The sequence below is a fragment of the Sitophilus oryzae genome, unplaced genomic scaffold (assembly GCF_002938485.1).
Source record: "Sitophilus oryzae breed Bouriz unplaced genomic scaffold, Soryzae_2.0 scaffold_358_pilon_pilon, whole genome shotgun sequence".
NCBI classification, from domain to species: Eukaryota; Metazoa; Arthropoda; class Insecta; order Coleoptera; family Curculionidae; genus Sitophilus; species Sitophilus oryzae.
This window is the reverse complement of record NW_022146927.1, coordinates 2,282,334-2,304,992: the sequence shown is the minus strand read 5'-3', so window position 1 is coordinate 2,304,992 and position 22,659 is coordinate 2,282,334. Positions and strand designations below refer to the sequence as shown.

The window sequence follows — 22,659 nt, the reverse complement described above, 5'->3', positions numbered from 1 at the left end:
TCATATAATGTCAACATCCGGTCTCCGAACATACTTTTCTATATTCACCCACTGGGAAAATAAGTACAAAAAAAATCATTGCCTTCTGGACTGTTGGTGAGAGTCGAATTTTAAACAACCGTTCTAACAACCCAACTCACACTCGTACAAACATACAATTTTTTTATCAAATTGATTTATCAAGCAAGCCATTATTTAAACAATTTCCCATTTTTTCCTAAAGCCCCGCAATCAGTGTTGGAACGTATAGGAAAGATTGTGGCGATACTTAAAAAACAAATTACAGCGATAAATAATGTTACATGGCTATAAGGAAAGAATTTAATAAGTCGTCAAGCATAGAAAACGACCGGCCATTCTACAGCCGCGTCGATAATAAATGTGTTGATAACTTCCTAATATCAGACCATTTATTAGAAACGATTTTTGAATGCCTGTTGGCTTATCAGATTCCAGTTTTTTTTCTCTATATACGCGACACATAACAGCTGTATTAAAAATTTACAGAAAAATTAGTATGACAGGTTAACCAAAAATAATGTGGGTTGTCGATTTGGCATTGAATTGATCTTTGTGGAATTGTTATTTTGTGAAGAGATGTATAAAGCTCCGTATAGTATACAGTATGTCCCCGGACTGTCTTTAAAGAGGAAATTTTTTTTATTATTGGCATTTAGAGGAAAATGTATTCTTCATAAAAAATTTTGCGTGTTCTAAAATGGTTAATCCCGTTTATACTTTGATGACCCAAATACATAATATTTTCATGGTGTTTGTCTGTCTGTCTGTCTGTCTCGAGGGGCAAACCGCTGCCAAAAATGGTGTACAATAAATACCAATTTTGGGAAAAAAGTACCAAAAATACCAAATTATTTCCAAAAAAATACCAAATTACAACCAAAAATACTAAATTAGTATTATTCTTTTTAGTATCTAAAGAATTTAAGATATTTGGAGCTTTAGGGCCTATTCATGTCAAACTACGATAATTAGGTCAGAAAAACATATATAAGCTTAATTCGAGTTCCAAAAAAGTACAGTTCTAGAACGGTTTAAAACAATCGCACAGTCTAATTACGGCAATCATTCATGTCAAAAGTTGCAAAAAATCATATTGTACGAGTGTTTTGAACCGTTCTAGAACCGTTCTTTTTGGGAACTCGAATAAAGCTACTGTCATGACACGTTTAAAAAGCAGGGTTCGGAAGTAGTTAATTGAGACGTAATTTACCTGATTAACTACGTGTAGTTTTTCTTCAAAAACTACGTCTTTTCCCATTCATTAACTACATGAAAACTACGTTAATAAACTATGTATTGATATTATGAATAATTTTCCTTTGTATGAGGTGTAATAGAGATAATATGATGTAAATATTCTATTTAAAGCCATATTTCTTCTGTTTTCTATTAAAACCTCACCACAAACCTTTGATATTTGAAAGCTACATACATAAGTTACATAAACTACACCCTCTACATAAACTACATTAACTACATGTAATGTAGTTTATGTAGTTTTTAAAAGTAACATGTAGTTTTCCGAACCCTGTTAAAAAGTCATTTTAACGGTTCCATTAACATCGATACTTCAAAAATTTATAAAAGAAAAACAAGACATAAAAAGTAATTGAATTTTTTGATATTTGCGCTATTTGTTACTTATAAGCTCAAAAATATAATTATATGCACAAGAAAAATAAGAAATTCTAACGAGATCCATATTATGTTTCCATGATGCGAGTTCTTTAATTTCTTGACATTTTTTCGTATGACGCTATGTACCGTTTTTGTGTAAAAACCATTTTTATCCATTGAAAAATTGCAAGCTTGGCAATTATATATATATATATATATATATATATATATATATATATATATATATATATATATATATATATATATATATATATATATATATATATATATATATATATATATATATATATATATATATATATATATATATATATATATATATATATATATTCTTCCTGGTTAATAGCTCTGTCTCTCATATACTGGTCTACTCCATCTAACCACGTAGTTGTAGGTCTTCCTCTTTTCCTTCTGCTTTGGGGACGATACTCCATTGCCCTTTTTGGTCATCTTTCCTCTCCCATTCTTTTTACGTGCCCATACCATAGTAGCTGTCTCGATTCGATGTTGTCGGTGCTGGTATATATTCGCCTTGTTCTTTGCCTGATCTCCTCATTTCTAATGTGTGCCATCCTTGATATGCGACATACTCTTCTGAGAAAGTCCATCTCCACTGACTCGACCATCCTTCTTTCTTTTGCTGTAAATTGACAGCATTCGGCACCGTATGTTAAAATTGGCTCTACGATTGCTTTGTAAATCCTTATCTTTGTTTGGATGGATGTTTTATTTGACCACAGGAGATGGTTTAAAAGACGGATTACTTTCTTACCTTGTTGAACTCTACTATGTATATCTTTCTTGGAGTTCCCTTCTTCAGATATAATACTTCCTAAATATTTATATTCGCTACACCTTTTAATTTCATGTATGTGTTGTTCAGGATCTTCAGTTTGTTCTTCTCCTACTTTCAGGTATTCGGTTTTTGTGAGGTTGATATTGAGTCCCCATCTGTCGTATTCTTCCTCAAGTTTCCTGAACATATAGTCGGCATCCTCCTCACAACCTGCAACAATAACTTGGTCGTCTGCAAAGAACAAGGTCGATAGACAGTGGTTGTCAATCTCTATTCCCATAGCTCTACTCTTCCTTCTCCAGTTTTTCAATGCCTCTTGGATATATATTTTAAATAAGGTAGGTGATAAACTGCACCCCTGTCTAAGTCCTTTAGATGTCAGGAAGGATTCCGATAGGAACTTCCCCTGTCTGATCATACTTTTTGGATTTTTGTACATATTCCAGATTGCATTGATATATGTTTTACTCACATTTGCCTCAACCAAGATTTCAAATAATTTCTTCAAAGGCACCGTGTCATAGGCTTTCTCTAAATCTATAAATACCAGATGCGTGTCCAAATTTCGAGCTCTCCTTTTTTCAATTATTTGTTGAAACACAAATACGTTGTCTGTACAAGAACGCCCAGCGCGGAAACCACCTTGTTCTTCTATTTCTTCAAAGCTCTCTTCTACTCTCTTTCTTCAAAGCTCTCTTCTACGCTTGGCAATTAATATCGGGTAAAAATAACCTATTTTTCAAATAGGCCAGCAACCTAACCTCGAGACACAAGTAATTATTCTTAAGTATGTATATTACGAGGTATAAGTATATAGGTATATAGGTACACTATATAGGTATAGGTGTATAGGTACACTAAATATTAAACTTTAAAATACTTCATATAAAATAGGTCAACACCAAAAATTTTTGATCTTGTAAAAAGCGCGAAGGCGGCTCATTTTCAATGCAAATGGGCTAGAAATGATGCAATTCCGGCCGTCGCCACGTGTGTCTAATCCACATCCACCGTTGCCAGATGTCCAACAAAATACCTGTTTAATACCAAATAAAACCAGTTAATTACCAAATAATACCAGTTTATTACCAAATAATACCAAATTGGTACCAAAAATACCAAATTAGTACCAAAAGTATCAAAAAAATACCAATATTACCAAGTGCTTGTACACTAAATACCACCAGAGGTTTACCCCTCGGTCTGCCTGTCTGTCCGTCTATCCGTCTGTCTGTAACACGATAATTCAAAACCCGCTAAACCGATTTTAACCAAATTTGGCACAAAAATACTGTGGCACCCGAGAATCTGGCCATTAGTTTTTGGTTGGGGTGGGGGGGGTTGGTAAAGGGGTATGGGAGGGTGTTAAAAATTTAAAAAAATCGTAACTCCAAAATTACAGTAGCTAGCGAAACGCGGTTTTCAATTTAAGATTAGGAATAATATTTGCAACAAAATTTGTAATAACATCAGAATCAGTCAAAGTCGCAGTTTTTGAGATAAAAAAAAATTGGAAAAATTCCTTTTCTTTGAAACTAACAGAACTGCCTACCAACTTTTTATTAACATATTTTACTATCCCGGCGCCACTTTTTTTTCAAACGTTACAAATATTTTTTTAATATTTGAATTGGACACTTTATCTCGGTTTAATTATATATTTTCGTACCTTTTTGCTTTGTGCTTTACTTTTATGCCTAGGCGGTAAAATGACTTTTTTATATTGTCAATCACGTCGCAAAAATTAATACTTTTGTTAATAAATGCTCTTTGACCCTGTGTGAGTTCATAAAAATTAGTGGAAATTCTCTAATGAGGGGAAGGAGACACAAACCTCACAATCTTGTGTATTGTAGCGGGTTTATTTCTTGTTTTCGACACTAGAAGAAAATTTATAAAATAAAATAGATTTTTTCAAAAAATAACTATATTATTAATCACTTCATTTTAATATATGCGTATTATGATCCTGCGTGTTTTGAAAGATAACTTCATCATGATATATCGTTTACGCTCTGGTGATGTAGGAGCAAAAGGATGAACTCTTGTTGGCTGCGTTTCAATTTTGGCCATTTCCCAAGAAAACTCGTAACTTTCCTGGGAAACTATGTCGTTCCAACCCCGGTTTTAAACGACAATTCGTGGAAATGATATAATTTAATTTCAAGTTAAGAAACTCATACCGCTGCTTTCTGTAACATTTTACAAGAACGACAGCATTTCGCAGTTATTTAATGTAATACTTTGTTTATGGGTATCAGATGTGTAATTCTACAAACTTTTGTGTATTACTTTCTTGTATATTTATCAAATAACACTGCAAAGAAGGCGAATGTAGTTATTTATTACAAATATAAAATTACGAAAAATTCATACATGTAAGTAATGAATTAATTCATCAAAAAGATATGGCAATTCGTTTTTTCAAATCGAACCCCACTTTTTCTATCTCATTACCAAAAAGATTAATCTATTTACTATGTTTGATATAGATGTTTCTATAACTAAAGTAATCCGTTTTCAAGTTTTTTATGGTTTAATATTAAAGTATTTTTCTCTTAATTTGAACTATAGTAGCCTATGACTTTAAACATCAAACAAGGAAAATAGTATTTTTTTTATACAAGACGATAAAATGGTATTTTATCGTCTGAAATCACGAGTGAATTAATTTCGGGAGACGATAATGCAATTTTATCGTCATGTATAAAACAATATTTTTTCCATAGCGAGTTACGTTTTGAAAAATATTCAGAAATTATTATTTCAAGGAATTTATTACGTGTAGAAAAAATATTGTGCTGCGTTGGCGTTGGTTTCTATGTAATTTGACAAATAAATAAAGCTGTCTCTTTAGTTGTCAGTTTTGAGTCAATATTTTTTAATTCTCTTTCGTGTCGATTGCTGATTGAATTGGAGCCAGAAATGGCTCAAAACGAAATAAATAAATTACCAACAGATATTCAGGCTGAGGCGACCAACGCCACATCCAAACTACTTCCATTTAAATCCCGAATAACTTATGAAAAGAAATACAAAAATTTTCAAAAATGGAAGCAATTAAAAAACGTGCGAGGAGAAATAAAGTTTTTAACCTATCCTCGCTGTTAAAGTATCATTTAATCTACCCTTGCGGTTGAAGTACTATTTTATCTACTATTTTTAATAGATATAAGGCAATTTTAACAGTTGCTATGGAAAAAACAATATTATGTAGGTATCTGGGGCATAGCAAATTATGATAGATTTTTACTTCTTTTTAAAAACTCTTTAAAAAAATATAGGTAAGGATTGGATCTGTGTTTATATACAGGGTGTTTCAAAACAAATGCGAAAAACTTTAGGGGGTGATTCCTTGTTCAAAATAAAGGGTAGTTTGCTTTATAAACGTTGGGTCAAAAGTCAACCATTAGGGAGATATCGCGGTACAAAGATGGCGGAAAAATAAAGTTTTTATTTTTTATCTTGAAAACGAGATAGACTAATGAAATTTTATGGAAGCATTACTGTTATGAAAAAAACATACTTTCAGGTCATTTTTTTACTTTTTTAAAATGAGTGGAAGGGGTTGAAATAAACTACCCCTATCATTCTTGTTAACGAAATTTAAAGAAAAATCTTATCAAACACATGCAAATGCTTTAATTTGGATAGTTTAGTTTGTTTAGAAACTTTTTTACCTTGTGTGTTTTTTTGATAAAACTCACCGATTGGAAATTAAAAAATAAAATGTAAAGCATTACATGTCAGGACAAAAACATTTTAGATTAAGAATCTAGTGATAATAACGATAATAATAATCATCTAGATAATAACGTATTGCAGTAGAGTAATGTCAAATAAAATAATATTAGGAACATCTTAAAAAGTAACAGTGGCCGACTAGATTTTTTCCTAAAAAAATTACAGCAGCCCACTAGATTCTTTATCAGAAAATGTTTTTTGTCCTGACATGTAATGCTTTACATTTTATTTTTTAATTTCAAATCGGTGAGTTTTATCAAAAAAATACTAAATATGAGATAAAAATGTTTCTAAACAAACTAAACTATCCAAATTAATTTGTTTACATGTGTTTGATAAGATTTTTCTTTAAATTTCGTTAACAAGAATGATAGGGGTAGTTTATTTCAACCCCTTCCACTCATTTTAAAAAAGTGAGAAAATTACCAGAAAGTGTGTTTTCATAACAGTAATGCTTCCATAAAATTTTATTAGTCTATCTCTTTTCGTTTTCAAGATAAAAAATAAAAACATTATTTTTCCGCCATCTTTGTACGGCAATATCTCCCTAATGGTTGACTTTTGACCCAACGTTTATGAAGCAAACTACTCTTTATTTTGAACAAGAAATCATCCCCTGAAGTTTTTCGCATTTGTTTTGAAACACCCTGTATATATATATTTTTAAGTTTTTAATTTTTATTCATATATTTTCTTTTTTATTGCAGGTAAGCAGTTACATACGCAAGTACAATTGGGCTGTATAATGTACCAGTAAGTAACTTTTCCATTTTTTTAGTTAATAAAATGCTACAAATTGTCAACAAATAGACAAAACGCAGTGGAACATTCCATAGAATTCTTTCCATTAAATTACAGGATTATTTTGCACTATCTAACTCTATGATAAAATGTTTTTTTTTTAATTTCTCCCTAAAAATCAAGATAAATTAATAATTTTTATTATTTTACTAGCGTGTACCCGCGACTTCGTTCGCGTCTAATTAATCATTTGTAATGGTGATGATAAAACAAAGCAAGAATTTTCATTAACATACAAACTGGATAAATTTTTCTCACATTTATGTCAGCATGAGAAAAAACAATATGGCGATATTATTATATATAACTTGGTAATATTTGAGGGGTAGTTTCATCTAGTTGGAATTTGACTTTCGAAAAATCTGTTTGCCAAAAATAAGCTTTTTACGTCAAGCAGTTTAAGTAGAATCGTGGTTTGGTTGTAAAATCAATTACCCAACTTTTTGGAACACCCTGTATGATTTTTTAAAAAATTTCAAAATATGTAAAAAACAAAATAAATTATGGGTGTCCAAGCGTTTACCCGAAAGACTAACCGTTTTTTAAATAACAAATATTGTAATATTTGAGGGGCGTTTTCACCCTCTTGGAATTTGAGATTTGAGAAACCCCTCCTTATCGAACCTCTACACGCCACAGTCAATCCGTTTGTCAAAAATCAGCTTTAAACGTCAAGCAATTTAAGCAGAATCGTAATTACTCAGTGGTCATACTTTATGAAACACCCTGTATAAATTTATAAAAAATCTTAAAATATGTAAAACAACAAAATAAAATATACATGTCTAAGAGTTTTTCCGAAAAACTCACCGGTTTTTAAATAAAAAAATATTCATTAGAATATTTTTTATTTCACCCCCCAAATATTATTTTTCACCCCATTAGAATTCGAGCTTCGAAAAATCCCTTCTTATCGAACCTCTACACCCTAAAGTCGACCCGTTTTCCAAAAATCAGCTTTTTACGTTAAGCGCTTTAAGCAGGATCGTGATTAATCCATGACCAGATTTTTCGAAACACCCTGTATACATTTTTAAAAAATCTTAAAATATGTAAAAAACAAAATCAAATATACGTGTTTAAGCGTTTTTTCGGAAACTTCACCGTTTTTTAAATAAAAATATTGCAATATTTGAGGGGTGGTTTCACCCCCTTTGAACTGGAATTTCGAAGAATCCCTTCTTATCGAACCTCTACACTGTAGAATCAACCTTCTTACGTTGAATGATTTGAGCAGGATCGGGATTAATCAGTGAGTCAGTCACTTAGGGATTTTATATATTAGTATAGATATACGATTTTTTTAATTTACCATTTAATTTTGAAATGATTTGATGCAACATTTATATACATTCGTGTCGTACAGTACTTATAGGTACTGCTTAGAGTTTTTTTATTCTTCACATACATCTCCGGCTAAAATGACTTATGCCGCCGAGGTTAAACGCCGTGAACCGGCCTTTAAGATTACATCTTGAAGGGCTGTCAAACTTTACATCGCTGGCCAATAATAAAAAAACGTAAAAAAAGAACGCGCAGTGTATAGGACACGTTTCGATGCATGCGGCGGCGAGCCAAAAAAAAGCTACAATAATTTTTGAGAGACGCGTCAGCTTGTAAGAGGTGATCGATAGGGAACTCGATATTCGCCTCTCTACCCCTCCACGCTCTTAAAAGTCGTGTTTAACATTCTTTTAACAGATGGACAACCAATGGAAAAAATGTTATTGGTATAAATTGCTTGAAAATAAGTCAACATAAAATATTTGTCGTCTAAACCGTAATATAAACACATAACAAACACATTAATACGTTAATCTACGATAATGTCATTATGACATAATAACATTGTCATTTGGATGTCATTATGGCTTTATAGTGCTATTCAAAGAATATACCTAGCTAGAAAAAGAATGGACTCTGCCATACTGAAAAATGGTCCTACAGAAGTGGCGTCATCTATTGAGTAGGGCTTGTTTTAAATGGGTCGAAGCGCGGGCTTTTTAAATGAGTTTATTTATTGAATTTTACTCTAAAATAATTAAATTTAATTATTAAATCTTATTTTTTTACACAAATTCAACAATACTAATAACAAGTATCGTTGTGATGTGTAAAAAATAAGATTTAACAGTATAATTTATACGATTATTAAATAAAATTAAAGCCAAAATGTGAAATATTATTTATTATTTAAAGTTTTCATTTAGAAGTCAAATATTTAAACATCGTTTATTATAATAAAACAAGACCAACGTAATACGCCCAAAGTTTTGTAAATGGAGTAAATATAATAAATAGGTACTTAAATGAAAGCAAAATAAAAGACTTACATTATATTTTTAGGGCCACAAACAAAAGGAATTGTCTAATTAAAACACATATAACAAATTATAGTTTGAAAAACATTTTGATAATCATTTATTTCATAATATTATGATTGGTGCTATGACAACGACAATATTTTTTGAGAATTTGACAAGAATATGACAATGGCCGTTGGAAACTATGGAAACTAAAAAAAAATTCTGATTTAACGCCATCTGGCAATAACTAGTAGCAACTTCTTAACCTAAAAATTAATTGCACTACCATCTAGTGGCTAGGGCTGGAACTATTTTATTTGAGATTTCCGTGGAAACGGTGGAACCGCTTTTGCTATTTCACTTTCCCGCCCCTGGTGCTATTATGGCACTAGTGCTATTATGAATTCATAACAACACGCAAATTTTAAAATAAGAAACAAGCAAAAAAAGGTACCTGGTACGTAAATACGCCTATGTATTGTAAACATTAATTATAATACCAGTAGAATTGGTTAAATTAATTCCAGACGATGACAGGTGAGTTGAATTTTCAGAAAGTAAATTTATTTCCTGAGTGCTTGAACTTGTTGAAGACCCATCATTGCCAGAAATGTTACCCAAAATATTACATGACACTTTTTTCTTATTTTCTTTGGAATTTTATATATAGCTCTCTGCCACTGTGTTAGAGCGCCAACCACCATGTCTTTTAACAGTTAATAAATCCACTCCTGAATTTGCAAGCAACGACGCAGACGATCTACGGAAACAATGTCCAGTGTATTGTTGTGGATTTGGAAGACTTAGGAACAATGCTATTTTATACGGCATTTTCCCTAAAGTATTAATGCCAACGGGTTGGGTTTGGTTCATACATTTTCCATTTCTGTACCCCGTGTTGCTTGGCCGCATAGCTATATATCTTCGAACCATTTCCACCATATTTATTCCTTCAACATTCCCTTTCGTTATAAAAAAAATCTCGTGATATCTTTGTTTCCGTAAATGGAATAATGACATGAATGCATTGTCATTTTGTTTAACATTTTGCAGCTGCAGATTTATCAACTCGATACTACGCCGGCAGGCTCCCGCAAGTCCCACTATCAATGAAACTTTTGTCAGGAAATAAGTTTTATCATCGGCTTCCAACAAAAAACGAGTTATGTCTTCTTTTCTTAAAATTATCGATTTTTTTGACCGAAATCCTTCCGTTTTTCTTTTTAGAAATGCAATATCGAGTACTAATATCTGTATTTTTCTTCACTGATATAACTGAACGTAGCTTGGAATAATATACCCAAAGTGATGAAGCCTTCCTATGTTTAGAAAGATGTTCAAAATATGCCAGAAGAACCTTTTCGTTACTACTTTTCTTGATTCCTTTCCCTTTACACCAATCTTCAAGTTTTACATAGGCTTGCTCGTACGTTTGTCTTGATTTTTTGGGAAGTAGGGAATCGACAAGGTTTCCGCAATGCCTTCAATATCCGAATGGACACTTTCAGAATCAGAATCGCCCATACTAATATTATTTTTTGCTTTTTGCTAAAACTGAACGTTTAACACAAAATTGAACATCAATAATGGAGTTGTCAAAGTCAAAATGGAAACAATCAACAAGCACGGTTACCACGGCGTCGACTAATATGGACACCTGATAATTTTGAATTTAAATTTTTATGAGAGAAAATATTAAAATAAAATAAAAAAAATATGACCCGAGATAACTTCGAACTCGTGTCTCCCGGTGATGTACTATAGCGGAATACTTTCGCGCCGCGCTATCAAAGCCTTGCTCGATATATGTTCAAGCCTAGCATTTAACATATTAAACTAAAAAAATAAATAGGGACTTCATTACAAGTTAAAGTCTGACTAGAAAAAAATCATACTCTTTGAATTATTGTTGGTACATTTATTTAAATAAAATCAGAAGAGACCGCTCCGATTAATTCTTGTTTTCTACCTTTTTCTCGACTGGAAAGCCAGTTACCGGTAGCGGCTAGACAGCTAACTTTTAATCCATAAGGATATTTCGAAATTTTTCATTTTTTCCTTTGGTTATAAGCTTAAAGCTACCTAAAATTCTAAATTTAGAGTTTGTGACAGATCTAGAAGTACCTTAGAATTTTGATGATCTGTCAATGAGTCAATGTCGAAATTAAAGAAATTTGACAAGCGGTAATTCATAAACTATGAGGGATAATTACTAGATATTTTGGTAACCCAACCAGCTATAGTATGTCTTTAAGTGTAATGAAAATTAATATTCTCGCTTTATCCACAACGAAATTACAGGGGGGTTAAAAGTGCCGCTAATACCTTCGAGAAAGTGATGGTACGGCTGTGCTCGACTTAGACAGATAAAAAATAATACCTTAGTAACTGGAACAGAAAAATATTGTAGCAGGGGATGTCGATGAAACTGTTCTCTTGTAAATTTATTGTATGTGACATTCATGATATTATTACTCAAAATCTCTATTGTATTTCATGGTTGTTACCCATAAAAGTTAGAGGGAATTATGGCATCTTAATTCCCGTTAATTCCCAAGGAATTTACGACTTTATTTATGGTTAGCGCCACCAAGACGATATAAACTTATATTCATTTGAGTAAGAATGAAAATATTTGTATTCCAAATGTAATACCGAGCGGAATACAGCTTGGTCAACATCTACCCGAACGCCCGGCCTACGGGAAAGGTGAAGAAGTCACTTACCTCTGCGGCTATAGTTCTAAAAATATCATAAAATACCGGTTTTTTTTATTATTATTACGAATATGAGGCTGCGCTATTGTTATGAAAATTATACCGGTGGCGGACTGCTCGCCGACGTGTATCTGTATCGTCCATTTTCTCACAAAAAATGACCACAGAACGGACATTCTTGACCCTTGCGAGCGAACGAATATACAGAGAGAAATGTACAGGGCGACCTCAAGTGAGTGCACTAAACTCCAGCATTTAAATTTATTATATTAGCTAATAAACTTAGCTAAATCTGGTTACTATAGTCTGTCCAGTGACAAGATTCTTGACAGCGATAGATATATCTTTCATTTTAATTTCAAAATAGTTTATTTTATTTTATAAAGATATAAATTGGTAAAATTGGAACGCAAAGCTAAAAGAAAATTATACTAGTGACAAATGATTACTTCAAAACCGTTCTTGGATTTATTACTTATGAGAAATAATAATAAAATAGAGTTTGACATTTTTAGAAAACCCTCCTCCACAGATAACGTTATTCAGCATATTTCTAACTCCCCATATTCCCATAGATTCGCAGCGTTTAATTCTTTGTTCTATAGATTATGTAACTTGCCACTATCCAGAGAAGCGTTTAATAAAGAGCTCAACATTATAAGACAAATTGCTTTTAACAACGGGTTTCCGCTAGGAACTATTAACAAAATTTACTATAAGTTTGTAAATAGGTACAAGATGTCTTATAATGTCATACATCGAAAAATTTACAGAGAGGCCCGTATAAAGTTTTTAACATTTTTTGGTATTATTTCACCCAATTGGCAAAATATTTTAAAAATCTTAATTTATCTATTTCCTTTAAAACTATTAATACATTAAAAGCAAATTTGGTTAGAAATAAAGACAAAAGGGAGAGGCTCTCTAAATCGGGAGTTTATTCTTTGAATTGTGGCGACTGTCAAGCGGTCTATGTGGGGCAATCGGGTAGAAAGATTTCCACCCGAGTACAGGAACATCTGAGCCTTGTCAATAAATACAGAAATTCGGATATAACTGAGACTAAATCGGCTTTTGCGAACCACTTATTAGCCACAGGTCACGATTTTTCCATCTCAGAAAACGTTAGTGTTCTGCACGAATGCCAAAAAAGTAAAAAACTTGATTTATTGGAGAAAATGGAAATAACTAGAGCTAAAAAAAGTCCGGTTCTTGTGTGCGTGAATGACATTTTTAATTTCGAACCAACATTAATTTTCAATAATCTGAAAGATTAATTCGGCCGTTGTTGAGTTCTGAATCTTTACTTCAGTAGTATGGTAGCTTGGTGGCTTTGCTCTCTGGTTCCCACCCGGGAGGCTAGAGTTCAAATCCCGCTGGGTTATTCCATTTTTTATTTTATTTTTGATTTTTTGTTCCTGTTTGTTTTTTATTGGCAAATATTTGCCGGTCATTTCAGCCTCGTCTCAGTGTTGTTTTAATTGTAACATGTGAACGTGTATTTGGATTAATTTTAATTGTATTTGTAAGTTATGACGACCTTTTTATTATTTGTTATTTATTTAGGTTCTTTCTTGTTAGGTCTGATGATGCTCGTATATGAGCGAAACACGTGTAACAGTTTAACATTGTATAAACGTTGAGACCGAGACTTTGAGTCTTTTTTCTACCTTTTTTAAACAGTTATTATTTACATCAACAGAAATCACCTCCTTAACGGTACTTGGCGGACATAAAGAGCCATTACTATCGCTTTCCCGTTCAAAATATTCTTTTGTTGTATTTAAAGTTGCGATTTCTTTTTTTACGGCTACTAAGCTATCTTGTACCACTTCACCCTAAATATGGTTCTAAAAAGAACAATGTTCAACTACGCAAGGTCTGCTAGTAAAAATGTCTAAGCTTAAAATATTACAATACAAAGTTTAAATTCCAGTTAGTCAGACCCGAGCCTCGAATACATCCATAGTTGGCAACAATGAATTTAAAAATCGCGCCCTCGATTACGTAACTAAAACTTTAATTGGCATCGAATAAATAAATATAATATAATAAACTCATCCATAGTTAACTTAAAAATATTACAAACTTTTTTTAGTGAAATAAATGGATTGGTATGGACGTCAACTGCCTTTTTTGTAAAACAAAACAGAGTATATGTGGAAAGTAGTGGTAAATTGGGACACCCAGTATACAGAAAGAACATTCTTTTTCAAAATTCTTTTGGCTGGTTAGGTACTTACGAACAGGTGGTCTATAACACGGACCTTCACTCTTTCTATGGCCTTTTATTTTTTATTTTATTTCGAGATTCTCAGATTATATTATACAAGTATATATTGTTACAATATTATCGTGCGACATATTTTTTTGATGGTTAAGCACTTATAGAAAGAGTTTTTTATATCAAGATTATACTAGAACAATTTATCATTCAGTATACCAAATAAAGTGGTACATATATATTATTTTTAGAGTATACAGTTTATCCCCAGATTATCTATGTATACAAGAGGAAAAACTTAGGAAAAACTTTTTTATTATTGACATTTTGAGAAAAATGCATGAATTTTGCTTGTTCTAAAATTTGCTTCATTTTTGCTTGTTCTAAAATAGTCAATCCCGTTTATACTTTTCCAAATTTCCGTACCGTTTTAGAGAAAATTTAGAAAAACAAAGTTCAAAGTTCTAAAAATTAAAACGCGTTTCAATGGTAATATAATTTCGTTTTCATTCAGAACCTTGCAATTAGTGGAATAAATTAGTGGTTTCAATTACTCTTTATACTTTTTAGTTTAATCATTCACATAGTTTAAAAAAAACAGAATTAAAATTAATAGAATATCCTGACAACATCTTGCGTTAGTCAGTCTAATATTTAACTTATAAAACAATCAACTTTTGATTTTTAACCACCATATTTCTCTTGACGGAAGATAATCAAAGGTCAAAATGACATTTCTCGCGAATTTTGAAGTATTAGTGGAAAAGTTAAAAGTTTGATAACTTTTTCTACTAATTGAAAATGTCTATAGTCTATAAAATGAATAACTTTGAATTTTGACCGTTATTTTTTACCCACATGGAAAATATAGAATCCCTCTGCCAAAAAAGTTACTGATATTCTTTAAATTGAGTGCCCGAACGAATCAGATAGGTAACTCTTTTTACTTTTGTGTAATAGAAAAGGAAAATAATAAAACAACTGACAGTTCTTCCTCTTCTTGCAAAAATCAACACGAAATGTCATAATTGTCAAAAGTAAAATGTCATCAGCTTTTGACATTTCTAAATATCAGACCAATGCCGTCTCTAATAGAACAGCCTCGGAGCGAGATTTATGACGTCACGCTAGTTAGATACTACGGATTAATAAAATATGTTGTAGAATACATGGAAAACATAAGTATTCCTCGTATTTTTGGTTTGTATTTTAAAAATGGTATAGTTTACATAAAATATACATAATATACAGTTAATAAATACAATAATTATAATATACACCTATTTATAGTAATAGATACTTTGGCAAATAAATTATGAACTATACAAATGCAGCAGGAGAGGACAAATACAAACGAGGTTGTTCTATTAGAGACGGCATTGCGCCGCAAGTTGCTAACCTAATAAAATTAACACTAGAAAAGTCCGCGGGAACTGTCAAATTCAAAGTTATTCGTTTCACAGACTATGCCACTAATTTTGACGTTCTGAATGCTTACATTGAATTAAGAGAGAACATTGAATTAAGAAAGAACAAACTTCTACGCTAATTGAAACCACTAATTCATTCTACTAATTGCGAGGTTCTGAATGAAGCTTTAATCAAAATAATAACCATTTATCAAAGAATGAAATCGAAATTTAGGGCTTGAAAAAAATTCAACCATATTTCCATTTTTTTATTTTATCTAAAACGGTATGGAAATTTCGAAAAGCATAAACGGCATTAAACCATTTTAGAAGAAGCAAACTTTTTTATGAAGAATGTATTTTTCTCAAAATGTCTCAAAATAAAACAGTTTTCCTCTTGTAAAGACAATCCGGGGACATACTGTATATTCAAAAACATCCCGACTCCTGTAATCATTTATTTGCCTGTTTTCCGATATTTTTTTCAGTAGTTTGTAATTAAAATGGATATATCTCTGTGAAATATTCTCCGATATACCGACAACTAAAACGAAATAATTTTAATATAAATAACAACGAAAAAAAAAGAGCAAAAAACACCGAATTCAATACAGATTTATTATATTCATCATATACGTTTATTAAAGCCCCCAAAATGCCTGTCTGCATTTGGCGGAAAGCGGGCACTCTGTCTCTAATTAGCGCAGGTATTTCATTCCGACATTTTTCCCAACCCTTCCCCCCACCCTTCCGATCCCCAACGTACCCTAAAGTCCCCCCAAACTCACCCCCAATTTACCCTTTGCCGAACAACGGCTCTCTCCATAGGAACGTATCGACTAAAACGTGAAAAACCATAGACGTCCTTAGTAGCATTTTTGGAAACATTTTAGGTAATGTTTTTAGTAATTGTGCCTGTTTCTTGACACAAAATGGAAACTGTTTCGATGCGGAATCAAAATTTTTACTACTACTAATGTCATTACTCGCTGACGAGTATTCGACACGCATCAGAAGATGGTCACGCAAGGCGTTTTCTTTCATGAGCTTTTCAGTGACTGAAAAGCCCGATACGTGATGTTATCTTTTTTTTTTTGTGTAAAATACCTTTACGTATTACCCTTTTTTGTCATTACCCCTGCTCTTCGCTGTGTTTTGCCTCTAGTATATTTTGGGCCAGTTTTGAGATGGCTTCAAAGTTTTCTCTTCTTTCTGTTACCGATTTTAAGAAGGTATCTGCGGAGATGTTGCCACCAATCGTCATGCGTGCCTCACATCTTTCTTGTTCCCATCTTGGACAAGCAAACATTGTGTGTTCTGGAGTATCATTCGGTTCAGCACAGTTCCCTCTTTCCAATTTTACACAGGGAACTCCCAAAATTTCCGTGGCCACTCAATATTTGAGTAAGATAGAAGTTTACCTCTCCATGCTTTCTTTTAATCCACATATTTATATTTGGGATGAGCTTATATGTCCATCTTCCTTTTTGTGATACTTCCCATTCTGCCTGCCACTGCTGCACTGTGCGGTTTCTCTCCATCTCTCTGCTTGCCCTGGTTTGTACTTCACCCTTGAGAAAGAGTCGTTCTCTTTCTCTTGAGAGAAGATGCAAGGGCACCAGACCCGATATCATCAAGGCTGCCTCAGTTGAAGTTGTCCGATACGCCGAGCAGACCCTCAAAGCCATGTCTCTCTGTGCACCTTCAAGTCTTTTTTTATTTACCTGCATATTGGTTGCTTCGTTCCACACAGGTGCTCCATACATAATAATATCCTGGCACGCATATGCTAACACTCTTCTCTTTGCTGGTGTTGGGCCCCAAACGTTTGGCAGTATTGCGGACAACGCTTTAGCAGTTCGTTGTGATTTCAGACACACAACTCCTTGATGTGCAGGCCCATCGTGAGTGCACGGTCTATGTGGAATCCAAGATAGTTGACTTGCTTTACTGGATTTATTATTATATCCTTAAAATTAAGCCTTATATGGTCAACTTTTCTCTTGCGGCTCAGTAAAATCGCCTCTGTTTTTTCCACAGCTATTTCGAGTCTGTGCTCACGCATCCATCTGGCTATGATTTTTAGTGTATCATCGACAGTCTGCATTAGGTCGAGGTCGTTTATTTTTTTTGTTTCTTTTGGTTTTTTTTGTTATTATCACAGCAAGATCATCGACGTAACAGATCAACTCTGTCCCACCTGGTACAGTAAGCTCCATGACACTGTCGTAGAATATGTTCCACAGAGTTGGCCCCAGCACCGAGCCCTGTGGGACGCCACCGAATACCTCTCTTTCATCTTCTCTATTGAGAACTATAAATGTATTATCAAGGTAGCTTCTTATTATGTTCACCAAATATCCACTTATGCCCCATCTTCTAAGTTCTTTAATAATTATTTTCCATGACGCGCAATTAAATGCATTTTTAACGTCGACTAAAATCAAAGCATTATGCCAAGTGGCTTTTCTTTTCACGATATCCGATATTTTTTTCATTGCATGTGTGGTAGATTTCCCCTTTACAAATCCATACTGGTTTGGATGCATACCATTTCGTTTCTTCCTAATTTCTTCCAAGAGTCGCGTATTGATGATTTCTCATAGACTTTCCCGATTACATCAATGAGGCAAATCGGACGATATTTTGGTGGATCATTTAGGTGCTTCCGGGGTTTCTCTATTAGGGTTAATTTGGATCTCTTCCATTCTTTAGGGAATTCATTTCTCTGAAGAAAGTTATTGAAAAATGTTCTAAAATATTCTACATTGTCCAATATTAGCGTTTTTATCACATGTGATGTTATCTGCCTACCGCACTCCGGACGTTCAAAAATCTCATTGCTGTGTTGCCTCTTTACTTTTTAGTTGTCGCTGTTAACTGAGTTTACAATTCTTCTCCACTGAGTTCTATTGTGAAGTTGAGTTCTATCTTTTCCCATTGAGTTCTATCTTTTCCCACTCATTCTACATGTTAATTCCCTTTAAGTTTTTGTGGAAAATGTCCTTGTACCTTTTCAGTTGTCCACCCGGCCTCTTCTTACCGTTTACAAGCTCACAGTAAAGCAGAGATTTTGGTATGCGGTTTTCTTGCATTCTGCATACGTGGCCAGCCCATCTTAAGCGGGATTTTGTAACCATGACTCCAATACTCTCGCAGTTAGCTTTTTCAAGGACCGATACGTTTGAGACATGATGGAACCACCGGACTCTTAAAAGTTGTCTGAAATGTCTCTGTTGCAACTTGTTTAATGCGTTCATGTGCCGGCGGTACGGCACCCAGGTTTCGCTCCCATATAACATGGTGGGGATTATAATTACGCGGTATACTGTAAGTTTCGTTTTTGTACTCAAGTCATGATTGTAGAAAACTCTGTCTTTTAATTTCCAGTATGCCCTTGAGGCGCTGCTAATCCTGTGCCGAATTTCAGAGTCGATATTGGCCTTTTCCGAAATCAAACTGCCGAGGTAATTGAATTCCGCTACATATTCCAATAGTTCTTCACCGATTTTTATAGCATTGTTGTGATCTTCCGGGGGAGTGCACATGATTTTAGTTTTGTGGATGTTTAGCTTAAGGCCCAAAGCCTCGTATGCCCAGGTATATAATATATGTTCAACATTTCTTGTAATTGTGTAACGAGTTTGCAACTAGAGCGCAGTCGTCAGCGTATTGAAGTTCTGTGATGAATTTTGTAGAAAAAAAAACTTTTAGAGAAAAAGTTTCGAAACATTTTCTGCAATTTGTGTCCAAGATGTTCCCGTTTTCAGCAGCAACTGCTTCTAAATGTGAAGAAACAAAATACCAAACTGAAATATACGAGTATGTCTGTGTATGGCATGTAATTCCTAGTACCGGGATATATCCGTTTCAACACTAGGGGGGGAAAGATTGACCGCCACTGGTAAGAAGGCGTAATTACTACAGTAATTCAGCGTCATCGAGGCTCCCTGGGGGGATCGACGTCGGGGTTTCCCCTCCGTCTCCGCCAGTTCCCACTGTTCTGTATAATTCCGAGGAGACGGTAGAAAATATAGTCGTAATAATTAAATCCCTAAAACCGAATGGCAGGGGCAAAAGAGCTATGGCCGATGCGTCGTTGAAAGAAGTTTCTAAAAAAAATCAGAGAAATTTTGTTTATATTTTTTTTGTAATATTGGCGTTATCTTTCATCATTCCTATTTCTCTTGCCTCTGTTTGGTGATGAGCGGGGTACTCGAAAGGTACAAAGGATATTTTCCACGAAAATTTAACAGGAATAAGCATGTAGAATCAGTGGGAGGGAGCAGCGCACAATATAGAACGCAATGGAGTAGAATTGTAAGTTCTAAACGTTTTTCGAAATTTAAGCAATTTGTTTTCTTTTAACCGTACTATTTTACAAACTAAACACCATATGCTGTCTATTTGAAAATATCTATTCCAGAATCAGTCAACAAGAATTCATCATTTTTCCAGAACCCGAAAATTATGAATTATTACCTAGACAAATTTCGCGCTGCATTTTAAACCTTCGGCTACGACCAAACGACAAAGGTACGGCAACTAAAACTAATTTTTTTTCGATATTAAAAATTTAAATATTGATTTATATTAACTAAACCAAACCTTATACGCGATACACGATAAACGATATAAAAACCTAGGTTGTTTTATAATTTGAGTTTTTATAAAGAACCAAACTGCCCAAACGGCGAAATTTAATAAAATACAGTGTTGTTCACCACATACGACACGGAGTATTGTAGCTAAACGATTAGATTTTTACAAATTGTAAGTTTTGGGTTCGTTGAAGGACTATTAGAGCTACAATTTAAAAATATGTTTACAAGATACAGAGTGTCCGAAAAATATAAAAAATATCAAAGTTATACTTTTTTAATTGGAACACCTCGTATATTATTACATTTTTAGTTTCTACGATTAAAATAAAGGCAAATTTGATTTAGGTTTATCCCACTTAAACCTTACCGTTTTTGAAATATTTAGGTTTTTGTCAAAATACAGTATTAATTTTAATGCTTCATTTGTCTAGGCGTATTTAAGTTTTTAAAGGCATACATTGTACTCAAGTATTTCTATTTATCAAATTTTGTGTTGCAATAATAAAAATTATAGAATCTTATACAGAGTGTCTAAAAATTTATTTTAAATATTTACTAGCTTTAAACGGCAATAAATTGTTTAATTTAAATGGAACACCCTGTATATTTTATGAGAATCAGATACACAATTTAATTGTCTAACAAATTTTATTATATCAATTTTTACCTATCTCTTCAAGTTTTCGTAGAAAATGCATTTTCTTATAATTTAGACTTCATTTATCAATATACACATGGAATATTGACATTTTAGATTATTTTTAAAGATGCAACAAATTTTTAAAAAGTACAGATGCTAATTTTGTCGATATAGTTAGTTTATTTCATTGAAAAATAAAAAACTGTTTAAATATTTATTAAAGAACCAATTAATATGATTCCAGTATTCAAACTACATTATTTGAGTGTTTGCGTTGATTGATAATCGATTAGTTACAATACTCCGTGTCGTATGTGGTGAACAACCCTGTGTATTAACAACGCACTCGATATTTCTTAATCAACTATATTGATTCTCAACTAATAAACAATATTACAAATTACAATAATAACACACTGGGGGGTTTCTAGACAAAGACAAAAACCGCCACTTTTTATATCGTCTGTCAGTAAACTACCAAATACAAGTGTATATAAAGTTGCTTACCCTACAAATCCTTTTATGAATGATTCGGTCAATGGCCAATATAAACTATATCTATCGCACCTTAACCCATTATATTTTCTATACGTAGTTTACCTTACCTTGTTGCCGTCACGAGCCGCGGCACTTGGAGTTTAATACGTGTAAAACATAGCAGGACGGAAGGGCAAAAGGAAATTTTGACCGGCAGTAGAGAAAATGGGTAAACTAAAATGTTTTCAAGCGAAAATTGGAAAAATTGGGAATAGTTTTGAATAATTTAGGATGAAAAAAGTGATTTACAAAAAGTATAATTTAAATAAGTTTTCCTAATTTTCTCCTCAAATCGGTGTGAGGCTTCTTTCACCGAACACTGGCCTTAGCTGCCACTGCCGTCGTCCGTTTTTCCTCCAGGCTGCTAATGCCAAATTGAATCTGTAAGTATTTATCGAGATGAAAAGGTCTCCGGTATTAGGAGGCGTGTTCGAATTTTTAAAGGAAGATAGAGAGGGCAGACTTTGCCAATGCAGGGAAAAAAGAACTAAGAAAACCTGAAGAAGGAAAATCGGAAACAGGGAAATGGTTAAAGAATAAGTAAGGTATTCGCAAATATCCTTGTTCGAAGATACCTTTGATTATGAAGTAAAGTATCCTCTTTTTTTCTCAGTATTAATTAAGTAATCTTTATTTCCAAAAATACATAGAAGCCCCATATGAGCATGGAAACATTGTCACATAATGCAAAACAAAAGTTATTAACAGTACTTAAGTTAATGATATGATATATACAAATGTCTAAAACTAAACTAACTATATCTAAACTAACTAACTATACAGGGTGGCGCACCTTACTCGCCTCGGTTGATTATACGAAGACGGAAAGATTTAGAAACAAAATATTTTATGGGTATATGCGGGGAGGCAATGTGCAAAATTTTAAATTATTTTGAAATATACAGGGTGTTTCAGAACCAAGATCCATACCAAAGTTATATTTTTTCTTTCTCACCCGGTATTTTATTTCAAGTTTGGATTCTTGGGCCCAAAAAAGGCATTTACTTGACTTATATTATAAGGGTTAAATATCTTTAAGATCTTTGGTTATTGAGATATTTAAAGATATCGAAATTTGCATGCTACAATAGAATAGATTATTAACACCCTGTACATTACTTTTCAGAATTAATTCTTGTGCTGACTTTAAAGGTAAAGAGATAAACTTTATTGAAAAATGGTAATGCTTCCTTAAATTTATACAGGGGTATCAAAAATTGCT

The 22,659-nt window shown here is 33.0% G+C and overlaps 1 protein-coding gene across 1 annotated transcript in view; it reads left to right on the top strand.

The window, feature by feature from the left end:
* LOC115884974 (ephrin-A4) overlaps positions 1-22,659 on the top strand; it is a 401,696-nt gene that overhangs the window by 18,191 nt on the left and 360,846 nt on the right. Inside the window, exon 2 of the mRNA XM_030903705.1 lies at positions 6,907-6,952. The gene's annotated coding sequence lies outside the window, so the exon portion shown is untranslated. The remainder of the gene's footprint in view (positions 1-6,906; positions 6,953-22,659) is intronic.